The 13169-nt window shown below is 40.0% G+C and overlaps 2 protein-coding genes and 1 pseudogene across 2 annotated transcripts in view; 1 reads left to right on the plus strand and 2 right to left on the minus strand.

Annotated features, from left to right (window-relative positions):
- The window catches only part of LOC103345491 (zinc finger protein 717), a 554757-nt gene that overhangs the window by 253573 nt on the left and 288015 nt on the right, over positions 1-13169 (minus strand). The window lies entirely within an intron of this gene.
- Positions 1-13169, plus strand: part of LOC149124790 (uncharacterized) — a 51941-nt gene that overhangs the window by 6732 nt on the left and 32040 nt on the right.
- Positions 10648-11601, minus strand: LOC138843307 (vacuolar protein sorting-associated protein VTA1 homolog pseudogene; annotated as a pseudogene).

The following is a 13169-nucleotide window of genomic DNA, read 5'->3' on the forward strand; positions in this document are numbered from 1 at the left end:
CGTGTCTGTGATTGAGGCTGTTTGTGTACCACTGCAGTATCTGGAGTTGCCTTTGTCTCCATCTCTAACTAGAAACTCAGATGCAGAGTGAGGAGGGGACTGCCAGCCGGCCACACAGGGTTTGGGCCCCTTGCTTCCTTACTTTTCTTCAGTGCAGGAGCAGCCTTGAACAGAGTTGCACTGGGTAGTATTATTTCTTTTAGATTTGAGTGCTTGGATAGCAAAAGAAATAAATATTTTTTGCTTATAGAAAAGATTGAGGAGGCACTACATAAAGTCAGCAGCAACTTTCTTGTCTCCTGTTACATGTCAAGATGAGTCAGAATATTTAGGGCCATTTGCTAAATTTTTTAAAAAGTTAAAAATATTTATTTATTTATTGACAGGCAGAGTGGACAGTGAGAGAAAGAGATGGAGAGAAAGGTCTTCCTTTTTCCATTGGTTCACCCCACAATGGCTGCTGCAGCCAGCTCACTGCACTAATCCAAAGCCAGGAGCCAGGTGCTTCTCCTGGTCTCCCATGCAGCTGCAGGGCCCAAGAACTTGGGCCATCCTCCACTGCACTCCTGGGCCACAGTAAAGAGCTGGACTGGAAGAAGAGCAACCGGGACAGAATCTGGTGCCCCAACCGGGACTAGAACCTGGGGTGCTAGCACCACAGGCAGAGGATTAGCCTAATGAGCCACGGCGCCAGCCAATATTTATTTGAAAGGCAGAGTTACAGAGAGAGAGAGAGATGTAAATCATTTATCCACTGTTTCACACCCCTAATGGCCACAGCAGCTGGGGTTGGAACTGGATTAAAGTCAGGAGCCAGTATCTTCTTCCACATTTCCCATGTGGGTGTAGGAGCACAAGCACCATTCTTTGCAGCTTTCCTAGGCACATGAAGGGGCTGGATCAGAAGTAGAGCTGCTGTGGCCTGGGAATGCAGTGGAGGATGGCCCAAGTCCTTAGGCCCTGCACCTGCATGGGAGACCAGGAGAAGCACTTGGCTCCTGAATTCGGATCAAAGTGGTGTGCCAGCTGCAGCAACCGTTGGGGGGTGGTGAACAAACTGAAAAGGAAGACCTTTCTCTGTGTCTCTCTCTCACTGTCTACTCTACCTGTCAAAAGAAAAAAAAAGGAAAAGAAAAAAGAAAAAAAGAAATAGAGCAGGAGGTACATGGACTCATGCACAATATAGAATACCAGCATCATAGGCAACAGCTTTTCTACTATGCTATACCATCTTTTTTTAAAATTTTTTTAATTTTATTTCATTTGAGTTAGAGAGATGCAGAAGCAGAAAGAGAGGAAGGAAGGTCTTCCATCTTCTGGTTTACTCCCCAGATGGCTGCAGTGGCTGGAGCTACCCCAAACTGAAGTCAAGAGCTGGGAGCCTCTTCCAGTTATCCCACATGTGTGCAGGGGCCCAAGGACTTGGGTCATCTTCTACTGCTTCCCCAGACCTTAGAAGAGAGCTGGATCAGAAATGGAGCAGCCAAGACTCAAAGCAGCACCCATAAGGGATGTCAGCAATGCAGGCAGCAGTTTTTCCTGCTAGGACACAGTACCAGCACCTCTATTGTCTGTTTTATGGAAATATATATTTATGGGATATTAGAAGGCCATTCAGGCACTCCCTACAAAGCATTTTGAAATAATGATTGACAGTCTGCAAGACTGTTTCCAAAGGGAGAGAGCTGCAGGGACAGAGAAGCAGTGATGATGAAATGGTATGAGGAACAAGGGAAGATGGGAAGGCCAGAAGAAATCTTGAAAAGTATTCCAAAGGATAAAGTAATAGGACACAGGTCATTTGTACAGATTGCCAAAATTAACCATTTCTACTTTATGGTTGTCCTTTTTTTATTTAAAATAGAGATAATTTCTAACATAATTTGTGATATACTGGACTCACTTTTTTTCTTACAGATAGATGGGCTTATAAGATATAGAGGGGCTGGTACCTATATGGGCAACAGTTCTAGCCTCAGCTGCTCCTCTTCTGTACTGGCTCTCAGCTATGGCCTGGGAAAACAGTAGAAGATGGCTCAAGTGCTTAGGCCCTTGTACCCAAGGGGGGACAGAAAAGAAGCTCTTGGCTTCAGATCAGTGTAGCTCCATCTGTTATAGCCATTTGGGGAGTGAACCAGCAGATAGAAGACCTTTATCTCTGTCTCTTCCTCTCACTGTCTATAATTTGAACTCTCAAATAAATAAATAAAATCTTAAAAAATAATATATAGAGAAGCACTGTAATTAAATGCAATAGTACACTCCTAAATATGCAGTTAACATTAATTTTCTTTTAACATTTATTTAATGAATATAAATTTCCAAAGTACAGCTTATGGATTACAATGGCTTCCCCCCCATAACTTCCCTAACAACTACAACCCTCCCCTCTCCTGCCCCTCACCCCTTCCATTCACATCAAGATTCATTGTCAATTTTCTTTATATACAGAAGATCAATTTAGCATATGTTAAGTAAAGATTTCAACAGTTTGCACCCACATAGAAAAACAAAGTGAAAAGTACTGTTTGAGTACTCGTTATAGCATTAAATAACAATGTACAGCACACTAAGGACAGAGATCCTAAATGAGGAGTAAGTGCACAGTGACTCCTATTGTTGACTTAACAAATTGACACTCTTGTTTATGGTGTCAGTAATCACCCTAGGCTCTTGTCATGAGTTTTCAAGGCTATGGAAGCCTTTTGAGTTCAGCAACTCTGATCATATTTAGACAAGGTGGAAGTTCTCTCCTCCCTTCAGAGAAAGGTAACTACTTCTTTGATGACCTGTTCTTTCCAATGGGATCTCACTCTCAGAGATCTTTTGTTTACGGCTTGCTTTTTTTTTTTTTTTTTTTTTTTTGCCAGAGTGTTTGGCTTTCCATGCCTAAAATACTGTCATGGGCTTTTAGCCAGATCTGAATGCCTTAAGGGCTGATTCTGAGGCCAGAGTGCTGTTTAGCATATCTGCCATTCTATGAGTCTGCTGTGTATCCTGCATCTCAAGTTGAATCGTTCTCTCCACCCCCCCTTTTTTTTTTATTCTATCGGTTAGTATTTTCAGACACTGTCTTGTTTATGTTATCCCTTTGACTCGTAGTCCTCTCAGTGTGATCAATTGTGAACAGCAATTGATCACTTGGACTAGTGATATGGCATTGGTATATGCCACCTTGATTGGATTGAATTGGAATCCCCTGGTATGTTTCTAACTCTACCATTTGGGGCAAGTCCAATTGAGCATGTCCCAAATTGTACATCTCTTCCCTCTCTTATTCCCACTCTTATGTTTAACAGGGATCACTTTTCAGTTAAATTTCAACACTTAACAATAACTCTGTATTAATTACAGAATTCAACCAATAGTATTAAGTAGAACAACCAAAAATACTAAAAGGAATAAAGTATTAAATTGTACATCAACAGTCAGGTCAAAGGCTGATCAAGTCTCCATTTCTTGTAGTGTCCATTTCACTTCAACAGGTTTCCTTTTTGGGGCCCGGTTAGTTGTCACCAATCAGGGAGAACCTATGGTATTTGTCCCTTTGGGACTGGCTTATTTCACTCAGCATGATGTGTTCCAGATTCCTCCATTTTGTTGCAAATGATCAGATTTCATTGTTTTTGACTGCTGTATACTATTCTATAGAGTACATATCCCATAATTTATTTATCCAGTCCACTGTTGATGGGCATTTAGGTTGACTCCAGGTCTTGGTTATTGTGAATTGAGCTGCAATAAACATTAGGGTGCAGACCGCTTTTTTGTTTGCCAATTTAATTTCCTTTGGGTAAATTCCAAGGAGTGGGATGGCTGGGTCGAATGGTAGGGTTATCTTCAGGTTTCTGAGGAAACTTCAGACTGACCTCCATAGTTGATTTACCAGTTTGCATTCCCACCAGCAGTGGGTTAGTGTCCCTTTTTCCCAACATCCTCGCCAGCATGTATTGTTGGTAGATTTCTGAATGTGAGCCATTCTAACCAGGGTGAGGTGAAACCTCATTGTGGTTTTGATTTGCATTTCCCTGATTTCTAATGACCTTGAACATTTTTTCATGTGCCTGGTGGCCATTTGGATTTCCTCTTTTGAAAAATGTCTATTGAGGTCCTTGGCCCATCTCTTAAGTGGGTTGTTTGTTTTGTTTTTGTGGAGTTTCTTGATCTCTTTGTAGATTCTTGTTATCAACCCTTTATCTGTTGCATAGTTTGCAAATATCTTTTCCCATTCTGTCGGTTGCCTCTTCACTTTCTTGACTGTTTCTTTTGCAGTACAGAAACTTCTCAATTTGATGCAATCCCAATAGTTGATTTTGGCTTTGACTGCCTGTGTCTCCAGGGTCTTTTCCAGGAAGTTTTTGCCTGTGCCAATATCTTGAAGGGTTTCTCCAATGTTCTCTAATAATTTGATGGTGTTGGGTCATAGATTTAAGTCTTTAATCCATGTTGAGTGGATTTTTGTGTAAGGTGTAAGGTAGGGGTCTTGCTTCATGCTTCTGCACGTGGAAATCCAGTTTTCACAGCACCATTTATTGAATAGACTGTCCTTGCTCCAGGAATTGGTTTTTGACCCTTGATCAAATATAAGTTGGCTGTATATGTTTGGGTTATTTTCTGGTGTTTCTATTCTGTTCCATTGGTCTATCCATCTGTTTCTGTACCAGTACCATGCTGTTTTGATTACAACTGCCCTGTAGTATGCCTTGAAATATGGTATTGTGATGCCTCCAGCTTTGTTTTTGTTGTACAACATTGCTTTAGCTATTTGAGGTCTTCTGCATCTCCATATGAATTTCAGCATCATTTTTTCCAGATCTGAGAAGAATGTCTTTGGTATTTTAATTGGTATTGCATTGAATCTGTAAATTGCTTTTGGGAGAATGGACATTTTGATGCTATTGATTCTTCCAATCCATGAGCATGGAAGATTTTTCCATTTCTTGGTATCCTCTTCTATTTCTTTCTTTAAGATTTTGTAATTCTCAGTGCATTATATTTTTTTTGAGAAAGGGATGAGCTTGCTTTATGTGTGTCTTGCATAGAGCCGAATTTTTATGACTGAATTTGAGATAATTAAAAATAAGTTTGTAATTGAAACATTGACCATTTTTACTGCTGTAGCCCCCCCCCCACTCTGTATCCCTATGCAGAAGTCCACATGAGAGTACAACAGAAAGAGAGGCCTGCATATCTGGAGTAATGCAAATATGCCCTTTGCTTAAACCAGTGGATTGATCCACTGGAGTTCTTTGTGATTCAGTTTACATTTTTCTGTAGAGTGAAATATAGTGATTTGGGTAAAGTATCTTGTCTTCTAGTAGATGATTCCAATTGTCTTTCTTATCCATCTACCTGGCATCACAGGTGATTCCCAAGACAGGTGTTGGGCTCTATGGAAAAAAAAAAAGTAGCCTCTTCAGAGTTGATGTATTTCTCCTGGATAATTGGAGAAATGTTTTGTAAGAAGCAGTTCATGGAGGATGTATATTTCCCTAGAAATGAGACTGAAATAATTCCCTTTATTTGCCCCTCCCTGAGCTAGTTCCTGAGGCTGATTGATCAGGGCAAGAATGCTAATATTTATAGGCCAGTTATGAATGATCCATGTTTGTCTTACACATGAGATGTCTACAGATCTGTTTCTCAAGGCCTTTAAGATAAAATAAGAAAATTTTGCAACAAAAGAGAAGGTTGGCATTGCCTGTTGCCTTGGTCTAGGATCTGTGCATTTATTACCCACTTAGTTCTCTGACTCCTATTGTGAGCCCTCCTAATGGTTCTTTTTTGGCCATTCCTGTGTCCAGATTCCTTAATGGGTGGCAATCTTTGACCAGACTTCCAGTCTGATAACTCAGCCCAAATTGGAGTTGACTAGTTTGTGTAGCCATTTCAGGATTAAGGCGGTCCAAAACTGCCAGTGCCCAATGACTGGGCTGTCTTTATGCTCACTCAAGAGATAAGACTCCGCGCACAGGTCCCAAGTGGCTTTGCTTGGTCCTCTTCCCTTGATCTCCCTGGTGAGCAGGCTGATTCTCAGGTAGGCAGGGAACTTGTTGCCTCACAGAAGTCTCCAGATTTCGGTTTTGCATTCATCTGCAAAATATTTGAAAGTTTTCTCTTGGACCTCTAAAGTCCTGAGTAGGGAGTTCTATTTTGTATTGAGATGTGTCTTTATAAAGACAGGTGTCACTGAAGACTGTGTATCTTCAGAATTAACTGAACTCTCCCAGGCCTGGATGGAGTTCCAGGATCCTGGCTTCAGGCTGAACATTGCCTGCTGTTGTGAGCATTTGGGGATGTACCAGAAAATGGAAGAAATCTCTCTTCCTCTCCCTCTCCCCCTGCCTTTTAAATAAAATGAAAAACAGATAGAAATTGGAAAAAAAATGTGTTTTGCCTTGTGTCCTAAAGAAAAAGTAATTACTGTTGTTATAGGTAGAACTCATTTGTACACTTCACAAATCCTCATCAATCTCAGGTTAATGGCTTGGTGATCACTGCTGGCTGTGCTGCCTACTCAGCTCCCATTCTGTAATGCATCCCCCTTTTCATCTGCAGTTCACTTTGGGTGCTCATGAAACACCAAACTGCCTCCTGACTTTGCATTCCTGTGTTTTTTATACATAGCTTGGCCATAATCTCATTTTCTTTAGCAGCATGCTAATTTTTATGGGTGCTTCACAGGCAAAGAATAATGGGGACATTGATTTTCTCTGAGCTTTTGCCCTAAGTGGTTTATTTTATGAAATTGATTCTGGGTGATGTGTAGAACTTTGGTGGATTAGAAGTTGTGGTGCAGAATTTGATGTTAGAGAAATTGGGCTGTCACTGCCACTTGCACTGTGCCCCACCCTGCAACCTATGCCTGCCTTTGGATTCTGTTTTTATAGAGTGTTGGAATGAGGCAGTAGTGATTCAATAAAGGAATAAATTTTAAATTGTTAAACATTTCTATTTTTATTAATACAAAGAGATCAGATTGCATAAGAACGTAATTCCATAAGAACATAACCATACTTCTCTGTTTCCTCCTCCTTTCTTCCTTTCTCTTTTTAAGGATTTAATAAGCTGGCTTTTTTCCCTAACCTAGTCATTACCCCTTCACCTCCAGCCTTCCTGTCTATTTGTTCCTACTTTACAATCTAGTGCTTTAAGCTTTTTCTCCCTTCTTTCATGCATGTTTTTGCCTACTCCTACCCCAATTCCAAAGAAGGAAAAATGAATAAAAATCATGACATATTGATTCAAAGACAGGGATCCTATCCAGAAATACAGAAAAAAAGTTACCTCCTTTTTTTTAATTAACAATTTATTTACTGATTTACCTTTCTGGAAGAGGCAGCTAGAAGTTCTCTGAGGTCTGTTCTTAGAATGTGAGGAGAGCCAGAGATATTGGATAGACTCTTTACAGTCTGTTTGTTTTACTGTGAGAGATATTGTTCCACTTGCCTGTGGCAGAAAAAAAATGAAATTTCAATGATTTTTTTTCTGTGTTACTAATTTTTATGATGAGTCTCTTCTTTATCAATGGATAGAGACCTGCCAAGTTTACCATGAGCAAAAAATTTCACAGACACAACTGCTTCCAGAGGAGATGCATGCCTCTCCATTCCTGTGTGGCCTTCTCTGAGATCTCCAGGTGGCTTCTCTTGGTCTCCTGAAAGCAAAGAGAAGATTCAACCACAGAAAAAGTTCACTACAACTGTGGTGTTGTTTCTTGGAAGTTCCTGTCCAAAAAGTAATCATTTAAGAACACCAGGGGCATTTTATTAGTTTCACAAGACTTTCTTCTTTCTGGCTTCAGTGGAGAGGAAAAATAACCACAGTTGAAGCATGATTCTAGGCAAAGCACAATTATTTATCTGCATACAAAAATCCTCATTTTTTTTCTGCACATTGTTAGTCTTACATGGGTTAGAAAGAAAAATACTATTTAATGTCTTAGAACTCTCTAGTATTAAAAAGTGCAAGAATTAAAAATTGATATTTTGTGCTCTTATAAAGCTCCAAAAGCATTAACATTGTGCATTTCTGGGTGATTTAAAAATTCTAAATTTGAAAGCAATTGCGTTGACTGGCTTTGCAGAGTAGGAAGAAAATAATTGGCTTATTAATTATTTATATAGAGAGACTATGAAGGAAGCTATTCATTGTTACCAATTGTCTATGATAAGCTTTAATGTTTATGAAACCATGATTCATTTTATTTTATGAGCTAAGTCCACTTGAAGTTGTGAAAGAAAACATGCAATAGTGGTTGCAATTCACTTTAAAAGATTTTTTGAAAGATTTTATTTATTGATTTGAGAGGTAGAGTTATAGACAGTGAGAGGTAGGACAGAGAGAAAGGTCTTCCATCCATTGGTTCACTCCACAAATGGCTGCAACAGCCAGAGCTGCTCAATCCAAAGCCAGGAGCCAGGTGCTTTTTTCCAGTCTCCCATGGGTGAAGGGTCCCAAGCACTTGGGCCATGTTATACTGCTTTTCCAGGCCATAGCAGAGAGCTGGATTGAAAGAGGTGCGGCTGGGACTGGAACTGGGGCCTATATGGGATGCCGGTGCTGCAGGTGGAGGATTAACCTACTGCACCATGGCACCAGCCCCACAATTCTCTTGAAAACAGAAACATTTATTCCTGAGTCTTTTGATGAATTAGGCCAATGAAGTCCTGACAGGGCACATATGTCTCTAGCATTAGAGGAGTGTTCACCATTCTCATGTTGTGTTCTGTTGCTGTTCAGCCTGTGACAATGAGGCACATAAATAAAAAACCAGAAATTCAGCATGTGGTTACCCCACAAGGAATCTTGTTTGCATCTGAATAAATTTTCTAGCCAGATGTTTTTAAGTTGCTAAATATTCTCCTAATTTGTATTTACTTAAAGACTATTAACTTAGTACCACAATTTTTGTTACAATAAGGTGATTGCAGATAAGGAATTATCTTCTGGATAAAACTAGAAGTTTTACTTTGTAACAATCACAGACTAGCAGAAGTCATAAATCATTAACCCTCGTTTTTCTAAAATAGGAGGTTGTAATTAGTATGAGTATATAAAGAATATATTTTTTAAGATTTTATTTAGTTGAGAGGTAAAATTGCAGACAGAAAGAAAGGTCTTCCTTCCATTGGTTCACTCCCCAGATGGCTGCAATGGTAGAGCTGCACCCATCTAAAGCCAGGAGCCAGCTGCTTCTTCCTGGTTTCCCATGCGGGTGCAGGGGCCCAAGCACTTGGGCCATCTTCCACTGCTTTCCCAGGCCATAGCAGAGAACTGGACTGGAAGAGGGGCAGCCAGGACTAGAACTGGTAGTCATACTGGATGCTGGCACCACAGGCAGAGGATTTACCTGCTGCACAGCAGCACCAGCCCCAAGTACATGAAGAATTTAGAACAGAAAATCTACCAACCTCATGGAGTTTATCTCCGTTTCAAAACTTTTAATAACCTTTGGGATGGAAAATGCTAATTTAAAGTACTGTAATTAAATTCACAAAAACAAAAGATGTTTTAGGATGTTTTTACTTCATTATTTAAGTTAGATACTGTTAGGAAATTCTAGATTATTTTGTGGGTAAATTGTAATTTCTTTTCACAAGTGTATTTGAGTAGAAACACAAGCTTTTATAATCAATTATTTATGTTTAAAACATTTGCTTATGTATGTTTTGTATTAAAATAACAGCATGTTATGAAGTTTAGAAACATCTTGTTCCATACAAGCCTATGCTTTTTTTAAGTTTTATTTTAAAAGAATCTTTGTATTTATTTTTTTTAACACAGCAAATTCAGGTGACACCATACGTCCATAATTTCCCACAAAATTCATAAACTTTACAACTGAGTATCTTAAGTCTTATAAATCTTCTGAATCATTCATAGTTATGCAATCAATGGAATGTACTCCTCAGCAGCTGAGAAGAATCTTAACTTAAAAGCACCAACTCTTCAGGCATCTATTTTTCATTCTCTAAGACATGCAGTCAGACTGCTGATGCAGCAAATACCAATTCATCTTTAGCTTAATGGATAAGAGAAAGCATTTGGGAAACCAACATTATTAATATTAAGTCTGAAAGCATTTCTACCTCTTTACTGAATGATTTTTCCTTCTGTTTGTCAACTATAAACTCTAATGAATAAAAATTGTGTTTTGAACATAAGTTTTTCAGGTTAATCTAACACTTTAGGACATTTGTATTTGTTTTATATAAGTCTTAAGGAAAACAAAAAGGTAATCTCTAATCTAGAAAATTCTGGAATCTTTTATTAGATTTACAATTTTACTGCAAAGTAATATGATCTGTTTGTCCAAATTAAAAAATTCTCTTCATGTATGTAATTAATAAAGCTTATTTCCAATATATATTTTCTATGTTTTCATTTGCTGAAGCAGGGTTCAAAGGGTGTTTTTAGGATCTTGCCAACATCAGCCCTATGTACCCATAAATTATTGGAGCCATTAAATGGACAGTAAAAACTGGTTGAGGCTACTGATTAATGCTTCAAAAGGAATCTAATATTCACAGATTTTATCATCATATTCAATTCAACTGAAGTCTTTCTTAAAACTGTACTCTTGATAGGCTGAAGATAGGGTAATGGAGTTAGTTCTTTATGCCAAAGATTCGTGGATCTGTTGTACAAAGGCTTCATTCTCTGTCAGTCGTCAGTAACTTGAGGGCTTTCTGTAGATTCTGAATGGCAGTGCTTACATCTTCATATTGCAAAGCACTGTGAGCATATTTGCAGTATCTCTGAGCTCTCACAAACTCCTCAGGGGTGCGGTGGGTATCGCCTTGGGAAACTGTACTGGAAAGTGCAGGATCAATGGCTGGAATAGTCTATAGAGTAGGTTGGATGGTATTCCTTGTTACACCCATACTATGAGGCACTTTCGTTGGTGTGTTGGCTGGGGCATGTGCACCCAGAGGAATCTGTATTCAACTACAGCTGTCTGATGGCATGCTGCCTGGGTCAACTTCTGAAGATGATGATGGCTGAGGTGTGTTGAGTGGGCAGAGATGCTACTACAGCATCTTCATTTTCTTCACCATCAGTATCTTCCTCAATTGCAGTAGGGCCTGCTTGAGGAGTCTCCTCATTCTTTAAGCAATTATGGATATATGTTGCCTTCCACCTTGCATACTTTGTGTGTTTCACATTTTCATTAGTGTTATGTCAAACATGGTTATGACATCTATTAAAAGACTTGCAGTATAGAAGAACTTGATCATTTTTTTTGTGAAATTGCCCAGCACATTGTTCACTGTCTGCATATATAAACATTTTCCAAGAATAATTCCCCAATGGGCAGAACCAACTGCTCTTTGGGGAATAGCTTCATTATCACTCAACTGTTTCTTTTTGTTGTTGTTGTGAAGAACTTGAGCCTGGATCAATGTGCAGCTATTTTAGACTAGGCCCCCATCTTGTAACTCAGGCATGACCGGGCCCTGAACCCTAAGCCAAAAGCTCTGAAAGAAGAAAAATAAACTCCCCTTGTGATAAACTCCCCTAGAAACAGCCAATCAGCAGATAGCAGGGAAATACCTAAAGTTCCATGTATCTTTTCAGGCAGCTAAGGTGATTGATAACATCCCAAAACCCTGCAGTTTGGATCGTACACCCTAGTGGCTCATACCCTATACTTTAGCCAATCATTTTAAAAAGTATCAACCCCAGAGCCATCCAACCACTGGATTTACTAAGCAATTTTAAGAGATGTTCTTTAAATTTCCCACAGAATAAGATGATTTGCTGAATGGTGCTATAATGTATAGAATGTCTCTGAAAACCCTATATAAACCCCACAAAAGAAATAGGATGGATTCTCATCAGAAGACTGCTGTGATGATTGGAGGAGTGGACCCTAGCTTGAGCTAGAACAATAAACCTCTTTGCTTTTGTATCATTGAAGTCTCTCATTGGGATAATTGAGTCCCATCCAAGTCTGGTCTAACAGTTGTTGTTAAGATTTATTTATTTATTTGAAAGGCAGAGTTACAGAAAGGCAGAGAGAGTGAGAGAGAGTCGGTGTCTGCCATCTGCTAGTTCACTCCTCAAATGGCTGCAATGGCTGGAGCTGTGCTGATCTGAAGCCAGTAGCTAGGAGATTCTTCCAGGTCTCCCACATGGGTGCAGGGGCCCAAGGACTTGGGCCATCTTCATTTTTTTTTTTTTGACAGGCAGAGTGGACAGTGAGAGAGAGAGAGAGAGAGAAAGGTCTTCCTTTTCCATTGGTTCACCCCACAATGGCCACTGTGGCTGGCACACTGCAGCCGGTGCACCGCACTGATTCAAAGCCAGGAGGCAGGTGCTTCTCCTGGTCTCCCATGCGGGTGCAGGGCCCAAGCACTTGGGCTGTCCCCCACTGCACTCCTGGGCCACAGCAGAGAGCTGGACTGCAAGAGGAGCAACCGGGACAGAATCCAGAGCCCCAACTGGGACTAGAATCCTGGGTGGTGGCACTGCAGGCAGAGGATTAGCCTAGTGAGCTGTGGCACCAGCTGGGCCATTTTTTCTACTGCTTTCCCAGGGCAGAGCAGAGAGCTGGGTCAGAAGTGGAGCAGCTGGGACTTGCACTGGAGCACATATGGGTTGCTAGCACTGTAGGCCAGGGCTTTAATATGCTGCACCACAGTACCAGCCCCCCAACTGTTTCTTAAGAGCTTCTAACTGACCCATTAATTTTGATAAAAATTTACAACACTCAGTTTTATGATGAATCTTCATTCTAGTTTGCATGGCATATAAATAACCCCCTTTGTGAGATACGTAATGATCAAACAGTGGCTGCCAACCACCTCTCAGATCAGTTCTTGAGCAACTATTCAGTAACTGGCTACCACAGAGTCCTGTTTGTCATGCTCCTGAACCATCAGGTGATGCTGAATGTTCTTAAACTGGGGAGAGTGGGGGCAGTGGAGCAAGCTCGGCCATCTCCACTCTTTTTTCAAGTACATATTCTTACATTCACAGAAAAGCAGTTTAAACCAGACTGACTATTGTAAAAATAGTTCAATGGTTGTAGATGTCTGCTCATACAACATTTAAAATTGTTCAGTAAAATACTTGGTGATTTTAAAAAATGATTTATTTATTTATTTGAATTTCAGATTTACAGAGAGAGAGAAAGAGAGAGAGAGATCTCTGCTGGTTCACTC

The sequence above is a fragment of the Oryctolagus cuniculus genome, chromosome 8, assembly GCF_051225735.1.
Source record: "Oryctolagus cuniculus isolate XC-2025 breed Fujian yellow rabbit chromosome 8, ASM5122573v1, whole genome shotgun sequence".
Taxonomy (NCBI): domain Eukaryota; kingdom Metazoa; phylum Chordata; class Mammalia; order Lagomorpha; family Leporidae; genus Oryctolagus; species Oryctolagus cuniculus.